Source organism: Protopterus annectens, chromosome 6.part0, assembly GCF_019279795.1.
Source record: "Protopterus annectens isolate FY-2018-M chromosome 6.part0, PAN1.0, whole genome shotgun sequence".
Lineage (NCBI taxonomy): Eukaryota > Metazoa > Chordata > Ceratodontiformes > Protopteridae > Protopterus > Protopterus annectens.
In genome coordinates, this window is record NC_056737.1 from 1473391526 (window position 1) to 1473411276 (window position 19751).

A 19751-nucleotide genomic window follows, 5' to 3' on the forward strand; every position below is an offset into this window, starting at 1 on the left:
GAGTTTTTTATGATGGATGTAGGAACAGGTTTAATGAAGAATGGTGGGGGTGTGGAGTGAGTGGCAGAAGTTGGAGGGGGAGAAGCATGATGAGGGGTGGGAGAAGTTGGAGGGGAAGAAGTCTGAGGAGAAGTGGGAGAAGTTGGAGGGAGAGAAGCAGGAGGAGAGGTGGGAGAAGTCTGAGGAGAAGTGGAGGTAGGGAAAGGATTGTTATTTGAGAAAGAGGAGGTAAGTTTGGAGATAGAGTCTATGAAGAAGGAATTGAATTGGGTAGCAAGATCTGTGTTGTCTACATTTGGGCAAGGGATAGGGTTTTCTGTGGTCCCAGGTTTTAAGAGGGTAGTAATACCCCTACAGAATTTCTGAGGGTTAGTTTTGTGGTTACTTTGCAGTTGGGTGAAGTAGTAACGACGGTCTGCAGAGATAAGTTTTTTAACTGAGTTACGAAGAGTTTTGTATTCATTGAGGGAAGATGTAGATTTGTTCTTTTGATATTGTGTCCAAGCTTTGTCTCTAAGTCGCATGGTGGTTAGGGTGTTTATAGTTAACCAGGGGGTGGATTGTCTTTTTATTATTTTGTTTTTTAAAGGAGCATGAGTATTTAGAAGGTTTAGGAATGTGGTATTAAAGTGAGTGATCGCATCTTCAAGGGGTAGAGTTTTTAAGGGGTACCAGTTAAGTGATTTTAGGGTATTGCAGAAAGCTTCTGGGTTAAAGTTTTTATGGCGTCGGGTAGTAATGTAATTATGAGTGACTTGTAAGTGAGAAGGAAGACGTCTAGTGAATATAGGTAGGTGGTCACTGAGGGAGTCAGGTATGGTTCCGCTATCTGGATAGTAGTGAGGGTGAGAGACTAGAATCCAGTCTAGGATGTTGCCAGCGGTGAAGTCTTTGCTTGGTCTAGTAATGGAGTTGATGAGTTTAGAGTAGTTGTATAGGTTGATGTTAAGGGAGTGAGAGGGGGACTGAATGGAGGACCAGTTAATATTGGTATCTCCCATGATTATAGTTTCATTTTTAATGTTAGCTGAGAGCCAGGAGAGGATTTCTTCAAGTATTGGAATATTGTCTCCTGGGGGAATGTAAAGAGAGACAATGTATATATATATTTGTGTTTGTTTAGCTGGAGATGAGCCAGTATTAATTCTGCATTATGGAACTGGGGGATGGCTTTATCATAGGGTGATATACATAGGGAGGATGAGTAGAGTAGAGCTACTCCACCACCCTTTTTATGGGTTCTGTCTGATCTGATGATTGAGTAGTTAGGTGGTACTATCTCTGAATCTTTTATATGTGGTTTTAGCCAGGTTTCAGAAATGGCTAGGATGTCTGGTGTGTTGTGAGATAGCCAGGCATGTAGATTTGGAATTTTGTTAGCTATGCTTTGTGCATTAAGGGATGCAAATAAGATGGATTTAGAATTAGAGGAGGGGAGGTTTGGGCCTGGGTTGGGGTGTATATCACCGGATAATAGTATGGAAGTTAGGAGTTGAGTTACGTAGTAGAGGTATTTGAGATGTTTTGATTGAGAGGTGAGTGTTAAGGGATTAGTAGAGGATATGGGGTGGAAAGTGTGTGTAAAGGTGTTATGAGAAGGGATTGGTTTGTAATGAAACCATAGGATGTGGTTAGTGGGATAAAGTTCAGGAGAGATGGAGTTGGTATGGTAGGTATGTGATGTGTGGAGAGGGTAGGTTGTATGTAGGAGTAGGGTGTGGTTGAGGAGGTAAGGCTGGGTGAGATGGTAGATGAGGGTAAGGTTTAGAAGGGGTAGTAGTTGGATTGCAAAGGATGGATATTTTACAGACATGTTGGGGTTTTAATAAGCAATGTAGGTGTTGAGTAAGGAGGTGGGGAGAGGTGATGTGGGTGTGCTAAGACTAGAGGAGGGGATAGGAAGAGGAAGGGGTGGAGTTTGGTTGGTGTAGAGGAAGTAGGTGTGGCTATATGGGTATAAATCTAGAGGTAGTGGGGGTGGGTGGAATTTGGGGGAGGGTAGAGGAGCGGAGTGAGCCCGCAGGGCGAACGGAGCGGGTAGAGCAAGAGGGGATGGAGACAATCAGTAAGCACTAAAGCCAAGAGAGAGCAGGTGGAGCAGGTAAGGAGCTTTCAGTGATATAGGTATGATAGAAAAGAAAGTGACAAGAGGAGGACAGAGTAAGAGATAACAAGTCGGCAGAGGGAAGGGAATGAGAAGAATGCAGACTAGGAGCAGAAAGAGAGAAAAATAGGGGAATAGTTAGGCAATAGGTCAAGAGAAGAGAAAATCTGAGGGAATGTAACGAGCCAAAACTCATACAAATTGAAAAGAGAGTAAGGGGTGAAGTCTAGGTTGGACTGCCACCTAGTGGCCGGTGTAAGCTTTACAAGGGTGATTAGGCACGGTAGTATACAAGTAGTGAAGGGTAAGCTAGATGGAGGGAAGACAGTAACTTAAATAAAAAGGTGCTGGGGAGGAGTCTGGCTGCTATCTCTCCTGACTCGGAGACAAAATAGATTAATAGGGTTAAAAAAGCTAAACACAGACTTGCTTTCTACGTGGGGAATAATAAAACATACTTTGCCAGAAACTGTTCAAACTGGTGAATGTACTGGGGCAGCAGAAAAGGTTGATTTAAGTTGTGAAGGCTTGAGGTAGATGAGGATATCCTTTGTAGCCAGATAGGTCCCTTATTGCAGGTTAAAGGAAAGAAAGCTAGGATGGTAGGGAGGTAAGATAACAGGGTATTAATGATGTGTTAGGCAAAACGATTAACTTTGATAAACAGATTGGTTAGGTATTTAAAATGGTTCAGCTAGAGAAATGTAATACAACAATAATAATGTAGAGGTTCAGATAAGGCTAGTCTAGAAAACATTCAATCTAGTAATAGCACTATAACAAACAATGCAAAGATAAACATACTGGCCTAGGTATATAGTTAAATAGAAGGCTAAAATTTCAGATGTCGAGATAAAACAGTGTATATACACATAACTTCAGCTGCTTTTAGCATTTGGTTATAGAGTTTAATTGTTGCTTAGATCTGTGTTGAAACTGTTGTCTCACTGTTCTGAGAGACTGATCGGCAAATATACAGAGCTGAGAATATTTTTTTTGGTTTTAAATTTGTACTGTTAGTTTTTGCTTAGATCTCTGTTGAAACTGTTTTGTCCCACTCACCCTCCCTATTTTTGGTTTGTAGTTTAAATTTGGTGGCTTTTGCAGTTGCCCGCCCCACTGTAGATTTGATCTGGGACACTCCCCCGTCCCATCTCTTTACCACATTCTACCTAATAAACTCTTTCTGCACTTGCTTTTAGTCCTTTTAATTTAATTGCATTTTTAAACTGTGTTTGGTCTAATATTGCTGCATACTCAAGTGTGCTAGCTTGCACTGCATGTGAATTGTTTTTTACTACTGTTTTTGCTACTTTTCTGTAAAAAAAAAAAAACTATAAGCCTGTTTCCTACCTTTCCTGTAACTAGTGTTCCAGATACAGATTTGCTGTATCCAGGACTGTATGTAAGCTTCTGAGTCCTCCAAGCCTTTCTGTGTTGGAGGGAAGCCTTCTAGCTTATCGGTGGGAGTGGTAAGCACTAGGTAACCTGTCTACCACATAAATAGTAATTCTGGCCCAGAATTTGTAGTTATTGGCCGTTTGGGCAATCTCTTCCATCTCTCTCAACTTTCTGATTTGAAAGCCTGTATTTGCACTTGTTTCTGTCCTGTAACTCATCTAGTGCAGATACAGATTCTTAGTTTTAGCACTTAAATTTGCTTGTTCATGCTCAGCACTTGTTCAGAACTTGTAAGCACTAAATAAGCTACTAATTTATATAGCACTCTATCTTCCTCATTACCTAGAGGAAAACAGTTTTTGTACTTACTTTTCTCACTTGCTTAGAGAAAAACAGCTCTTGTACTCACTTTCCTCACTTATCTAGAGGAAAAATCCTGCAACTCTCTTTTTGCGCGGTCTTGCACACAGAGCAGCGTCGGGCAGCGCCGGTTAGTTGGGGTATACTATTCCCGGCCCCACAAAGTCTGCGCTGTAAATTTTCCCTTAGAACTAGGCAAGCCTCAACTCAAGTGCTTCAGATCAGCTGCTCTTATTGCAGCACTTGCAAAACAGAAATCAGCACTTGTCCTAATCTCCTAGACAGCACTATTATTCTCCAAATTTCCTAGACAGCACTATTATAATATAGCATAAGACCCCCGATCGTCCACAGGACTTAAGTTCAATTTACTCTTCAAAGCATGTCCAGAGGTCAGCTTCAGGTGTACTCTCCAGTTCATCTGGTGGAGTTGGACATCCTGAGGCAATGTCACAACTGCCTCATGTATACAGACAACGCTCTCCTCTTACCTCTAGACACAAACACTTGTGAGAGATGCAAATACACAGCCAGACTGGAGGCTAAGCACTCTCAACCCATGACTGTAACAGACAGTCAAGAGGATAAGGGACACGCTTGCATCACACCACCTGTCACACATGAATCTACAAAACAAGCACCGGCAAAACATACGCATAAGTACACAAAAACATATTCGGAGGCACTAGGTACCAATCTGAAAAAGAAACAGTGCCCTCCAAAGCAGACAAGCAAGCAACCTGCACCCCCAAAAACAAGCCAGAAAACACATAATTCATCTCAGCAGTGTGCCTCACAACAGCCCTTAAGGCAAAACACCATACCTAACACGCTAGTAATAGGAGACTCTATAGTAAGGCACACGGATGTTCCACTAACCAGGCTGAACAAGGAGAAGGTTACTGTCAGCTGCCTGTCAGGTGCTCGGATCCGCCACATAACACAAGCACTTAGGTCACTCCAGAACAAGTACAGGTATGACGCTGTCATTGTACATGTTGGTGTGAATGATCTAAGACGTACCTCCCTGGACTACATGAAAAGAGACATTGAGGAGCTCTCTGATCATGTAGCCCAAGCTGGTATGACCCTGACCTTGAGTAGCATACTACCTTCACCTAGAATGATACCACAATACAAAGACAAAATGATCAATTTCAACAATTGGCTAAGCTTCTGGTGTCATTCTAAGGGGATCCAGTGTCTGTCTGCCTGGGATGACATGATAGACAAGCCTCGCTGTTTTGCCAGAGATGGGTTGCACCTGTCACACCTAGGTTTCCGAATACTGGCCAAGGCTCTTGCCGTCCCCATAGTGCCTTTTTTAGGCAAGGCTCAAAGGACAAACCAACCACCGTAACCAGCACAGGTAACCAAAAACTAAGGGTAATGCTACTCAACGCCTGAAGGCTCAACCTCAAAATGCACACATTCGAGGCTCTCCTCAGCATGGAGAAAATCAGTGTTTGTGCAGTGACGGAAACCTGGTTCAAGGCTCAAGAGAGCACCCCAGCACTACCAGGTTACAATTCATATCATACCTTCCGGCCTCAGTTACCGGATCACAGTACAAAGGGCGGAGGTATAGCCATATTCATCAAGGATATCCATATCTCCAGGTTAGTAGCGCAGCATGATGCCCCAGAGATCATCTATGTGCAACTATCAGCAGGCAAAACCACATTTCAAGTCGTAGCTGGTTATAGATTGCCCACCATGTCCCAAGATGCTCACTCTGCATTCCTTGAGACATTGGAAAATATAAAGGTCCTACCCAACACCATAATCTTGGGTGATATCAACTACCCTGGTATAGACCGGGCGAACTACCAATGTTCCAACTCCTATGCTCAGCGATTCATAGAATTTATAAATTCAAATGCCCTTGAACAACTAGTATGTTCCCCCACTAGAGGGGACAACATATTGGATTTAATCATCACAAATATGGGCGCCCACTGTACCACACCCGTTATCACTCCCTCCTTGGTCAGATCCGACCACAAACTGATAACCCTGGACATCCTCACCCCTCCACCTCCCCCAGTCAAAAAAAACATAGTCAAAAACCTTTCCAAAGCAAACTTCAAACTACTTGCATCCGAAGTGGAAAGCTTCACTATTCCCTTGCAGAAGGATAATGATATCCAGGATGTGGAATCCTACACCAAGGCACTCTATATGCATCTTCAGAATTGCATGGACCATGCTATCCCAAATAAAACCAAGACTCCTTCCTCAAGCAAGAAGAAACCAGTCTGGTGGACCCCAGCCATAAGCAAAATTTACAATAAAAGGAGGAGACTTATACAAAAAAAGGCCAAATCTCAAGTAGAAAAATCATCCTTGATCAGCATTAGTAAGAAATTGGGGGCCCTCATCAAGTCAACTAAAGCTAATTTTGAAAAGAAAGTTGCCAAGTATGCCAAGGATAACCATAAGGCCTTCTATGGCTACATCAAAAACCTAAATGGCAATGCTCAGGTCTGTTCTGAGCTAGTACAAAATGGAACAAAATACACTGACCCTTCTGACATTGCCAACATCTTGGCTGATGGGTTCAGTGCAAATCCCCCCCCCCCCTCACCACCTACAGGGCCTATTACCATTCCAGGGGATTGTGTAAGTCCAATTATTACTGATACATTGGTTAACAAGGCTCTATCTAAAGCTAAAAACACTGCCTCCATGGGACCAGATGGTGTCCCAGGCTGTGTCATACGCGAGCTCCAAAAGGAATTAACCCCGCATCTTAATACCCTGTTCAGTCTCAGCCTCTACACAGGATATGTGCCCAGAGAATGGCACATGGCAACGGTGGTCCTGCTACACAAGGGTGGGGCCACAACTGACCCTGGGAACTACCGACCAATAAGCTTGACCAGTCTGATCTGTAAGGCTATGGAGCGAATCATTATGGAACTCATAAATGGAGAGATTGGGAACCTTCAGTCGCTGGACCCCACACAGTTTGGCTTCATCAAGGGCAGATCATGCCTCCTGAACCTGGTGGATTTCTTTGAGACAGTTACTCAGGCTATAGATAAGGGAAAGGAGGTACACACGGCTTTCCTTGACCTTGCTAAAGCATTTGACACCATTCCCCATTCGGGTATTATTGATAAGCTCACCAGTCTGGGCATAAAACCTTACATCACAAGATGGACCGCAAACTGGCTCTCAGACAGATCCCATAAAGTAAGAATAGTGGGATCTATGTCCGAATCCAGACCAGTAACGAGTGGTGTGCCTCAGGGCTCTGTCCTGGGGCCCCTCCTGTTTGGCATATACTTCTCAGAAGTACAGCAAGCACGGAAGGGCTGTGGCTGACTAAGTTTGTGGGCGACTGCAAACTGGGTGTTATAATAGAGTCTCCGGCCAACATGGAGATCCTCCAGAAGGACCTAAATGAGACTGATGCATGGTGTTAAAGCCATGGTCTCAAGCTAAATGCAAAAAAATGCGTAGTAATCCCCTTTGGAAAAAACAGAGTACCCGCAAACTACAACATAGGAGGTAATCCCCTGAAATCTGAAGAAGAAATAAGGGATCTAGGGACCCAAGTAGATAGCCAGCTTTCCTTTGATAACCACGTTGCCAAAGTGGTTAGAAAATCCTTCTATGTGACCCATCTGATCGTGAAAGGGTTCGCATCAAGATCTAAGGATGTAATGGTGCCCCTCTACTCTTCCCTCATCAGACCCATTATTCAGTACAATGCACCAATTGGAATGTACCTGGCTAGAAATCTCCAACAGCTGGAGAGACCACAGAGGTACCTAACTAAGAGAATTACTGACCTCAAACAGTTGCCCTATGCAGCACGATTGAAAAAGCTAAGACTGTTCTCTGATGCATACTGCTTTCTCAGAGGCAATCTCTGTCTAACGTACAGAGCCATGTCCAACCCAGAATTGTTGAACATGCTCCATCTTAGCAAAACCAAATCTACTCAAGCTGCACGCTCTAGGGATATAAACCTCAACACAACAATGACTAGAACATGGTGGAGGGATAGATTCCCTCGACAGAGACTTCCCTTGCTATGGAACAGGGTCCTGATCTACATAAGACAGAGCCCCTCACTATCACTCTTCAAGAGGAACCATGATGAGTGGATGGATAACAGAAAGTTCACACTGGGGATCACACCAACAGCACTACTAGATAGGGGCCAATGGTACTAGCTGCTAGTACAAGGGTCTAGGGAACTACTAAAGGGGTGGTGAATACCGCACAACGTGGCTGGGCTAAGATATGCCTTTGGGCAGATAGCTCAGTACCAACCTATGAACCTATGAACCTATATATATATAATATATATATATATATATATATATATATATATATATTTTTTTTTTTTAGTATTGTTCTTCTGAATTTGTTTACATAAAAATTTACACTGTTTCTACATTTAATCTATCTTACCATATTTTCAACAATACTAGTGGATGAACTCACTTACTGTTCAAACATCTTCCCCTTTCATGTTCATAGGTGTGTACTAGGCTAATGGCCCTGGAGCCTTTACAAGCCTAGCCCATAGGATTGCCCTGGCATCGTGCCACTCGGCCTTAGTTCCCAGTGCCTCTGTCGAGTAGACCCAATGGAGTGATCCTCAGGGTGAATTTTCTATTTCCCATCTACTTATCAAGATTTCTCTTGAAGAGGGCCAGTGAGATGCTCTGTTTGAGATGTATGAGAAGTCTGTTCCATAGCATGGGCAGTCTCTGGGTTATAAACTTGTCCCTCCAGCACATTCTGTTGAGTGTAGTAATGAGGTTGAGGTCTGTGGAGCATGTGGTGTGGAGGGATTAGGATTTCTTTAGATGTGGCATTTCTAACCGAGTGGCATCAGACATGACTTTGTAAGTCAAGCAGAGATCGCCTCTAAGTAGGCAATATGAGATAGAGAATAGTTAGAGTTTTTTGAGTCTGTCCATATAGGACAAGTGTTTAAGGCCTAGGATCATCTTTGTGAGGTACTTTTGTGGCTTCTCCAGTTGTTGCAGGTGTCTAGTGAGGTACATTCCACATGGGGCATTGTACTCGATGATTGGTCTAATGAGGGAAGAGTAGAGGGAGATAATGACCTCCTTCTTTCTGGATTCAAAACCCTTAGTAATGAGATGTTCCACATAGAAGGACTTTCTGATCACAGTGGCAGGTGGTCAAAAGAGAGGTTGCTGTCAACCTGTGTTCCCAGATCTCTTATACCACCTTCTGTGTTCAGTGGACTACCATCGATTTGGTAATTCATGGGAAATGGGTTTTTCCCAAAAGGATGATGACACATTTTTTGGCACTGAGCTTAAGGCCAGGGTTCTGACACCAGTCGTTGGTCTCAGAGAGGCCTTTCAGTAGGATGTCAACATCACTTGGTGAGTTAATAATGGCTCCCAACTTGCAATTGTCTGCAAACTTTGTCAGCCAGAGTCCCTTCGTGTTGGCCTGGACTTCTGAGAAGTAGATACCAAAAAGGAGAAGACCCAGGACTGATCCCTGTGGGATTCCACTCGTGACTGATCAGTAGTCTGACTTGGAGTCAGCTACTTTCACACTGTGGGTTCTATCTGTGAGACAGTTTGCAACCCAGCTAGTGATATAGGGATTGATGCCTAGCTTAGTGAGTTTTTATGTGATTCCTGAGTGAGGAATGGTATCAAAGGCCTTGGCCAGATCAAGGTAGGCTGTATGAACCACCTTGGCTTCATCCACAGCTCTGTGACTGACTCAAAGAAGTCGACCAAGCTGAGCAGGCATGATCTACCCTTCATAAAACCAAACTGGGTGGGATCTATCTCCTTGTTTATTAGGTCCATGATGATGCATTCCATAGCTTTGCATATCAGACTTGTCAGGCTAATGGGGTGATAGTTAATAGGGTCTGTAGTTGCTCCTCCTTTGTGGAGAGGGATGACTATAGCAGTGTGCCATTTGGTAGGGACAAAGCCTGAGGTGAGGCCGTGATTGAGAAGAGCACACAGGTGAGGTGCCAGTTCACTCTGTAGTTCATGTAGAACACAGCCAGTGATATTGTCAGGTCCCATAGAAGCTGTATTCTTGGCCTTGGACAGTACTGTTTTAACCTGTGCACCAGTAATACTGGGTGCCAGGCAATCTACTGGTATTGTGATTGGCCCTTTGGGGGGGGTGAGAGGGGTAATTTTGGCACAGAATCTGTCAGGCTGTATATTGGCAATATCTGTTGGCTCGGTATAGGAGGTATCATTATACAGTAGCTCAGAGCAAATCTGGGTATTGCCTTTGAGATTCTTTACATAACTATAGAAGGTCTTGTGGTTGCTTTTACTATCTGCTGCAATTCTGTTTTCATAGCTAGCTTTGGAGGATTTGAAGAGGGATCTCAACTTTTTGATGAGGGTGATAAGGGAGTTTTTCCAGAACTGGGATTTCACCTTATTCCGCATCAGTTTCCTTCTTTTGTTGTAGAGTTTGTTCATGACAGGGGGCCATCAGATTGTCTTCCTTTTTTTGGAGGAGAGCATCTTGGTCCTATTGGGTATGGCGAGATCCATGCATTTGTATACGTATTTGTACAGTCCACTGATGTATGATTTGGCGGTCATGCAACTATTCTCCATTTGTATGGGTGCTGTGAAGTTAGCCACCTCTGTTTTTAGGACCCAAAGTTAGCTTTGGAGAAGTTTTTCATGGTGGTTATCTTTGTGGAGGGGTGTGGGAGAGATGTGGATTTCCAAGGTGATTAGTTTGTGGTCGGATCTAACCAGGGAGGAGTTGACTATTGGTGTAGAGCAACGGTCATCTATGTTAGTAATGACCAGGTCAGGGATGTTGCTATCTCTAGTGGGGGTAAGAATAAGCTGGTCCAGGGCATTGGAATTAATGAATTCCAGGAAATGTTGGACAAGTGTGTTGGTTCATCAGTAGTTTTCCCAGTTAATTGGGGGGTAGTTGAAGTCACCCAGTATGAGAGTGTTAGACTGGACCCTAATATTCTCCAGGGTACTTAGGAACATGGAGTGTGAATCTTGGGACATGGTCGGGGACTTATAACAGGCTACAACCTGAATCACTGTCTTACCTAGTGTTAGCTGCACCTGAAGTATCTCTGATGCATTATGTTGGGCTATCAGTCTGGAGCTGTGCCCATCCTTTATGAATATGGAAACACCAGCGCCTTTGGAGCTTCGGTCCAAGTTCTGAGGCTGAAAGGTGTGGAATGAGTTATAGTCTGGAAGTGCAGGGGTGCTTTCTGCTGCCTTGAACCAGGTCTCTGTTATAGCGCAAATGTCGATGTTCTCCATTTTAAGGAGTGCTTCGAGCGAGTGCATTTGGAGAATTAGACCTCTAGCACTGAGCAGCATTACCCTCAGATTGAATTTGTTTGTAGCTGGAGCAATAGTTATTTACTCCTGCTGCAAGCTGTAAACTCAGCAAAAATCAATCAATCAGTCAATCAATCAATGAATAAATAAATGAATAAATTCACCATAAACAAATGGCAAGGTTATTGTATATTAACATAATGATCATTTTGTAAGTCAATGTAGTAGTAACATTTCATGTCCCACTTATGTATGCTACTATTCACAATATTTTCTAAGCTTGTCATAGTGCTTTATATATATATATATATATATATATATATATATATATATATATATATATATATATATATATATACTTTGTTTATCTTCTTTATTTTTTAAACACCTTGGCACATTTACAAGTTAAAATTAACAAGCATTATGCTTCACATATATTGCTATATATCATATAACATAAGCAACATTACATAAATTATTCAGTTGCTGTCTGTTTTTTTTTTAAACATGAAACATGTTTATTACACAATCAGTTAGGACATAAGCAATCATACATGTGCATAAATGAAAACAAACCATATCAACACAATCCTAGTTGCAACCATTTCGCATCACAAACCATACTGCCACACTCATACTCCCAGTTGTATCTTCCTTGACTGTGCCATAAAATCCATATGGATAAATGTTTGAAATCAGTTAACAAAGAATAGAAAATAAATAAAATAACATTAGATAAATTTAAATAAAACCACACATAGATAGACAGATAGATAGATAGATAGATAGATAGATAGATAGATAGATAGATAGATAGATAGATAGATAGATAGATATTTTTTCTATATCAGTAACCTCACAGATTACTGAGATGGGTTGGCATGATTTTAATGTAGTATACTTAGCATTTAGCTATATTGTTCTTCTGAATTTATGTGGAAATGTACACATTTTCTTGATGTAAACTATCTCAGCAATTTTTCAACAATATCATTGTATGGTCTCACATACTGAATAAACAATCTCCTTCATGTGAAACAATAGTTACACACCTCTGCTACAAGCTGTAAACTCAGCTAAAAAAAGTAAATCCTATAAACTGATGAAGGCTTGTGCATATTGATATAATAATAACTTTACATGTTAATAGTGTACTAGCATTTCATTATATGCCCCAGTTATGTATGCTACTATTAACAGTATTTTCGAGGCTTGCTACTGTGTTTTAGGTTTCTCTACTTTGTACATCTTCTCTGACTGTGTCCAAAAATGTCTATGTGGATAAATGTTCTATGTCTCTTAACAAAGAATAAAATAAAATAAATAACAAAATATTAAAGACTAAGACATATTACTAAATCTGGCCATCTTTCTTTCCACGGATTCATATCAATGTGTAGAGAGGTAGCTAGGGTGGGGAGGAGGGGGCAACCACACTAGGCACAAAGAGTCAGCTGACACAGTCAGCAAATCTCTATCAGTCTTCAATGCATTTGTATTTGTGGTCATAACTGAGGCAATGTAGGACTCCACATGTGGCCTAAATTGCAGCAGGCAGCTTTTTACAGTTTAAATATGGGAAGAGCTATTCTTTTTTTTCCCCTCATATCTGAAAAGTTTCTTTTCTTTCTTTTTTTATTCAATTCTTTGCTTTTCAACTTAAAGTTGATGGGAGCACAAGATTGATAGATGGCACTAGGTACCAGAATAGCTACATACATTTCTTCCTACTAGGCTAATAATTACCAGGGTCTTTTCAATCCTAGCTTTGCAACCCAAAACAACCTAGTTTTGTCCCAGAGTTCTTTGGTGGGGGTATGTTAGTAAAGAGGTATCTAAGAGTTATGTGGGGGGTATGTTACTTGGGCATTAATTTACTTAGTGTCTACTTTTGAACATCAGAGACAGTGGGGGCAGACTGGGGTAGAATTTGTAATTTCCCATCCAGTGTTCACAGTTTCTGTTGATCAGCGTCAGTTATGAACTCTGCTTCAAGTAGAGGGGGCTCTCGTTCCATATTACAGATATTCTTTGAGACACATATCAGTCCCTCCAGTAGTTTCCATTTATGTCGCAGACAAAATTCATGTCATTGGATCTAGTGTTTCTGGTGCTGTTTGTCCTGCTGATGTGCAAGATATCCATCAGAGCTGGTGACTGGTCTCTTGGCAGAGGTGGTCAACTGATCCTGACATCTTGGGTCCTATCCAGTATATGAGACCATCTGATGATATTGAAAAAAATATGAGATAGTTTACATCTGTGTAGGGATATATGCCTATTTCTGAAAGTTTGTCAAGAATACCTGAGTGGGGTATTGTATCAAAGACCTTGGTCAGGTCAAGGTAGGTAGTATGTATAGTTTCTCCTTGTCCTTGTTGATAATTTCCATGATAATTCATTCCATGGCTTTGCAGATCAGACTTGTCAGACTGATGGGTGTGTAGCTCCCAGGGTTAGTTGATGGTTGACCCTTATGAAGGGAAGTTGCCCATTGTGGCTCTCCATTCACCTGGCATGTAACTTGTTTTGAGGCTGTACTTGCAGAGTGCTTCAAGTGGTCCTGCTAGTGTTTTAGGCTATTTAAGAGACAACCATGAATACTGTCAGGGCCTGCTGAAGCAGCATTTTTGGCCTTAGTGAACACTTCTAGGACCTGTTCCCTGTTGTTAGTTTGGGGTAATATGCTAGAAGGAATTTTATTGGTGGTAGTGGGACTGAAATTAGAGGTACATTTATCAGCTAGTAGATTTGCTATGTCACCCTGGCAAATGCAGGTTTTGCCATTTACCCCAGTTCTGTACAATGTAGACTATTACCTTTAAAGTTCCTGACATAGCTAAAGAAGACATTGCGATGTTCCTTAGCCTGAGAGGCCATCCTGACCTTACAAATGGCCTTGGTGTGACTTTATTAGACCTCTCAGTTTCTTATTTAGAATCAGAGAGCTCTCTTCTCTATGAGAGTTGATCTTTCTGATTTTGCCCATGACTTTTTTTATGCAGTCAGTTAAGGTAAGGCTTTCACTATTAATATTTCTTTTATCTTTGTTTTTTCATTGGCAAAGATCTGTTGGTAGCACCTTTTTTTTTCTTTTTTTTTCACCATATGGTTTCTGCTTATTTTGTAACAAAACTAATTTAATAATTATTTATCTTTAATCATCCTGAGTGATATTTCACGTATCTGCTTTTGACTCATGTGTATATATATATATATATATATATATATATATATATATATACACTCACACACACAAATACATACTTTTGTCCTTTAGAATAATAAAAATTTTAAATAAACTTATTTTTGTTAAGTTAAACATCTTTCCTTGGTGCCACTGTATTTTATGAGGAGTACCATGATGCACAGATACAGGAATTGCTATGCTTCATAACTTAAGGTTGTCTGCTTAAGATTCCCTTTGAGAAAACCACTCTAAATACCATCACTGCATGAACAAATGATAAAGCAGAGTTTTCTTATTAAATTACTTGTGTAAACATGAAGTGTCTTCAATCCCAGGAGTCACCAGTGCAGTTCAAAGCAAAAAAAGGAAAAAAAATACAATTCAGTTAGTGCTTTTTCTTTTATATCTTGTAAAAGATTATTGTCTGAAACATAGGAGCAGTGGAACTGCCAAGTGACAACCATCGTGTAATAAGTATTACATATCATTAATTTCATGAATTCATTGACATCACTTCCTGTTATTTATGCACACTCAGTTAAGCGCCTCCATCCCATAGCCTCACTCAGAGTGTTGTCATGGTATCTCAAAGTAAGATTATTTTCCAATATTATAGAAAGTTTACTGAGCAGAATATTAGTGTTTTTACTATCTGGCTATTAGCATGTATTTAGCTTATGATTTGATTCATACATAAATGAAAGCTTCTTTGTATAAATGGGACCAACTGTTATGACAGTAATGTGATCTGTGATCATAATCATTTTAATGGAATTTCACAGAGTCATAAATAATAGAATTATCTATCAGACCAATAAATAATACTGCAAATTGCATGTGCTAATAGCAAGCTAAAATATATTTTGTAGTAAGTGAAGATTCCTGTATTATTTCCCCTTAATAGCTTTACTATATTAAATATTCATTTTTTTTACATCACAGAGTACTTAATGATATTAGTAGTGTGTCTCTCTAAAATTAAGACATAAACAATTTAATAGTAGTGTAAATTTCTTCATTTGAGACTCACAGCTTAGGATATGGAATAATTAGGTTTATTTTATTAAAACAATTCACTTTGCATAGTTCTACTTATTTACTTCTTATCTTCATATCAGTTATTGTAAAATAATTATTTTATTTCTTTCTTATAGATAGCTGCACCCACATCTATATCTGTTTGTGTATATGTGTATTCATACATATATATATATATATATATATATATATATATATATATATATATATATATATATATATATATATATATATATATATATATATATATATACATCGATTTTTGTGTATTTCTGTTAATATGCTACACTGATGTTATGGCATGTTAAAAGCTGTTTGAATTCTGATATAAAATATTTCATCACCAGTTAGCAACAAATTAAAACACATTTGTTTTAAGCAATAGTCCAATGATAATTTTTAAAGCAGGTGTAACTGGATGTTCTGGGATTCATTTCAAAAAGTAAAAATGGAGAGCTGCATTATGTAAGAAGTAAGCTGGATGACATCATAGTGATTCAGAAATAGACTCATACAGAGCCAATGCCCTACTACTGCAAATACAGGCAGAACTTGGTAGAAACCACTCTGCTTATGAAATGCTTTCACATTCATCTTATGTAGACAGATGGATAGATAGAGATACACAATCAGCTGTAGATATATAGCTACAGATATAATTATAGCAGAAAAGTAGTGAGAAAAACATTCAAATACATAAGGGAGTGTACTGAGGCATGATAATTTTCTTTTATTTATTTATTTAAGCGCTTGGGATGTTGCATAATGGTTAAGCTATTTACTTTACAGACACAAGGAGCATGGTTTGATTCTCTCAAGAGGTAATTGGCTAGACTTAAAATGGCAAGCAAAGGCACTTAGCCTATTACTTATCTATGAACTATAGTTTCATAGTTTCATAGTATAGTACTAGGCTATCTGCCCTGGGGCATTTGTAAGCCATAGTGATGTGGCTTTTGCCACCCCATGAAATGGTACAAAAATGTACAGAATAAATCTAGAATACTGTGCCTCTGTCTAGTAGTGACACAATGAAGGTCCCCTTATATAATAGAATTAGTTTACTGTGCCCCTGTCTAGCAGTGACACAGATGTGACCCCTGGGGTAAACTTACGATCTCCCATCCACTCATCAAGATTTCTCTTGAAGAGAGTCAGTGGGGGGCTCTGCCTAATACGAACTGGGATCCTGTTCCAAAGCATGGGAAGCCTCTGGGTTATGAATCTATCCCTCCAGCATGTCCTATTCATACTTGTGCCGAGGTTTAAGTCTTTAGCTCTCGTGGTCCTGATGGATTTGGATTTTTTGAGGTGGAGCATGTCCATCAGATCCTGACTGGACATGGCCTTGTACGTCAGGCAGAGATCACCTCTGAGCAGGCGGTATGCTACTGAATAGAGCTGAAGTTTCTTTAGTCTGGCGGAATAAGACATATGTTGGAGACCCTTGATCCTTTTGGTGAGGTACTTTTGTGGTCTCTCCAACTGTTGCAAGTGCCGGGTGAGGTACATACCAAATGGGGCATTGTACTCAATCATGGGTCTGATGGGGGAGGAATATAGGGGTACAATGGCATTCTTGGATCTGGATGTGAATCCCTTCATGATGAGGTGTGCAAGGTAGAATGTTTTTCTAACCACTTTGGCAACGTGGGTGTCAAATGAGAGGTCGCTGTCTACTTGGGTCCCTAGGTCTCTGATTACTTTTTCCGTACTCAGTGGGTTGCTGTCTATGTGATAATTTGTGGGTACTTTGTTTTTTCCAAAAGGGATGACTATACATTTTTTGGCATTTAGTTTAAGGCCGTGACTACAGCACCAGTTGTCCGTTTCAGTGAGGCCTTTTTGTAGGATGTGTGTGTCTGCTGGTGTATCGACTATGGCTCCTAGTTTGCAGTCATCTGCGAACTTTGTCAGCCACAGCCCTCCCATGTTTGCTTTAACATCTGAGAAATAAATGCCGAACAAGAGGGGTCCCAGGACAGATCCCTGTGGGACACCACTTGTGACTGGCTTTGAGTCTGACATTGCTCCAGCAATTTTAACTTTATGGGTTCTGTCCTTTAGCCAGTTTGCAACCCATCTAGTGACATAAGGGTTTACTTTTAAGCTGTTTAGCTTATCTATGATGCCTGAGTGGGGTATTGTGTCGAAGGCCTTAGCCAAGTCCAGGTATGCTGTATGGACTGCTTTGCCCTCATCAATGGCGCTAGTGACTGTTTCGAAAAAGTCAACCAGGTTTAAAAGGCAGGATCTGCACTTTACAAAGCTGAACTGAGTGGGGTCAAGTGTCTGTAGGTCCCCTATGTCTCTGTTTATGAGTTCCATAATGATTCTTTCCATAGCTTTGCAGACCAGGCTAGTTAAGCTTATGGGGCGGTAGTTTCCAGGGTCTGTAGAGGCACCCCCCTTGTGGAGTGGGACCACTGTTGCTGTACGCCAGTGTTCAGGTACATATCCCGAAGTAAGGCTAAGGTTAAATAACATTTTTATGTGTGGGTTTAGCTCCTCTTGGAGTTCACGTAACACGCACCCGGGATACCGTCAGGTCCCATTGATGCTGTGTTTTTTGCTTTGTTTAGGGCGGTTCTCACTTGGACATCTGAGATGACAGGGAGATTACATTCAGCTGGGATAAGTATTTCTTCTTTTGGGGTGAAGGAGGCGAGAAATTTGCACTGAACCTGTCAGCCAGAATGTTAGCAATATCTGTGGGTTCAGTGTATTTTTTGTTGTTGTGAACCAACTCTGAGCATATCTGAGGGTTTCCGCCCAGGTTTCTAACATAGCTGAAGAAGGCTTTGTGGTTATCTTTAGTGTCCTTAGCGATTTTTCTCTCAAAGTTTGCCTTGGATGTTTTTATGAGAGAACGTAGTTTTCTGCTAATGTTGATCAGAGATGTCTTCCCTTCATGGGATTTCTCTCTGACGTGCAGTAGCTTCCTTCTTTTGTTATACAATTTGTTTATGGCTGAGGTCCACCAGACAGGATGCTTACATTTGGTGGAGAGGGACTTGGATTTGTTTGGGAGTGTATGAAATTCTTGACCGGGTTTGTCTGACTGAGCTTAGTAGCCCTTTTTCAAAGGAGGCCCGGGGACAAAAGCTCCAAGTAAGTATACATGAAAAATTTATATATTTGATTTACAAAATAAGCAGAGGTATAAAATAAACCAGCAAACAACTGAAAATGTATACAGTGTCAAATTACATACAGTATTTATTAAATAGCATAATAACAAACAGTAGACTAAATCATCTAATAGGTTTGAACAGTGTGGGACATCTGGTAGGATTGATGGATAACTTTGCCTAAGGAGGACGAATGCAGTGACAGGTCCATTTACTTTGTAGGTATTCTCTGGTAGCAGCTCTAAATTACCTAACTTCAAATGGGAGGCAATTCCAAGATTTGGTGGGGTTATAGCTGAAGAGGTTACATTCAAATTTGGTTTTTGGTTTGTGCATTTGTGGAAGGTCTTAGGTGGAGCTCTGGAGAGGTCTAGCACAAGAATAATGGGAGATTACAGTTGAGAGTGAGGGGCAGTAGTGAATAACTTGTTTATGAATGCATTTTTCAAGGATTTTGGAGAGTGGTGACAGGATAGCATTAGGTCTGAAGTTGGTGATGTTTGTAGAGTTACCTCCTTTGTGTGTGGGTAGGGAGTATAATTGTTTTTAGATTGTTGGCACTTTAGTCTCTGAGATAAAGCAGTTAATTAGGATAGAGACAGGAATAACAAGAGAGGCAGCAGCTATCTGAAGAAATAAAGAGGGGATATTGTCAACAGAGGGAGAGCAGGGTTTTAATTTAGACAGTAGGGATTTGCTGTAGCTGGTGGGTACAGGTTTAAGTGAGAATTTGTTAGCAGTGTCTAGGTTATGTTCAGATTCTGTATAATTAGAAATACTCCTTTGTGTGGATGGGTTCGGGTTTGCGTTAAGTAGTTTAGATATGGAGTCAATGAAGTCAGTGTTGAAGGTGGAGGCAGTATCCCGGGAATTTTATTTAGGTGTTTTTTGGCCCGATTTCTAAGTTCTTTAAATTTTTGTAGGTCAACAGGGAGCTTTGTTTTTGTCCATGTTTTCGAAGCTATGTCTCTAATTTTTATTAGAGTGCAGGTGGCATTGGAGAGCCAAGGAGAAACATTGAACTTTACCCGGACAGTACGAAGGGGGGGGGAGGGGGGGGGCTAGAGAGTAAAGAATATTAAGGACGATGGAATTAGAAGGCTGGACAGCATCATCCAGGGATTGGTGATAGAGGAATTTCCAGTGTATTTCCAGTGGCAGCTGGTGACTTCAAATCAAAGGGAGGGCTGCAGGAGACAGCTGAATGCGTGGGGCCA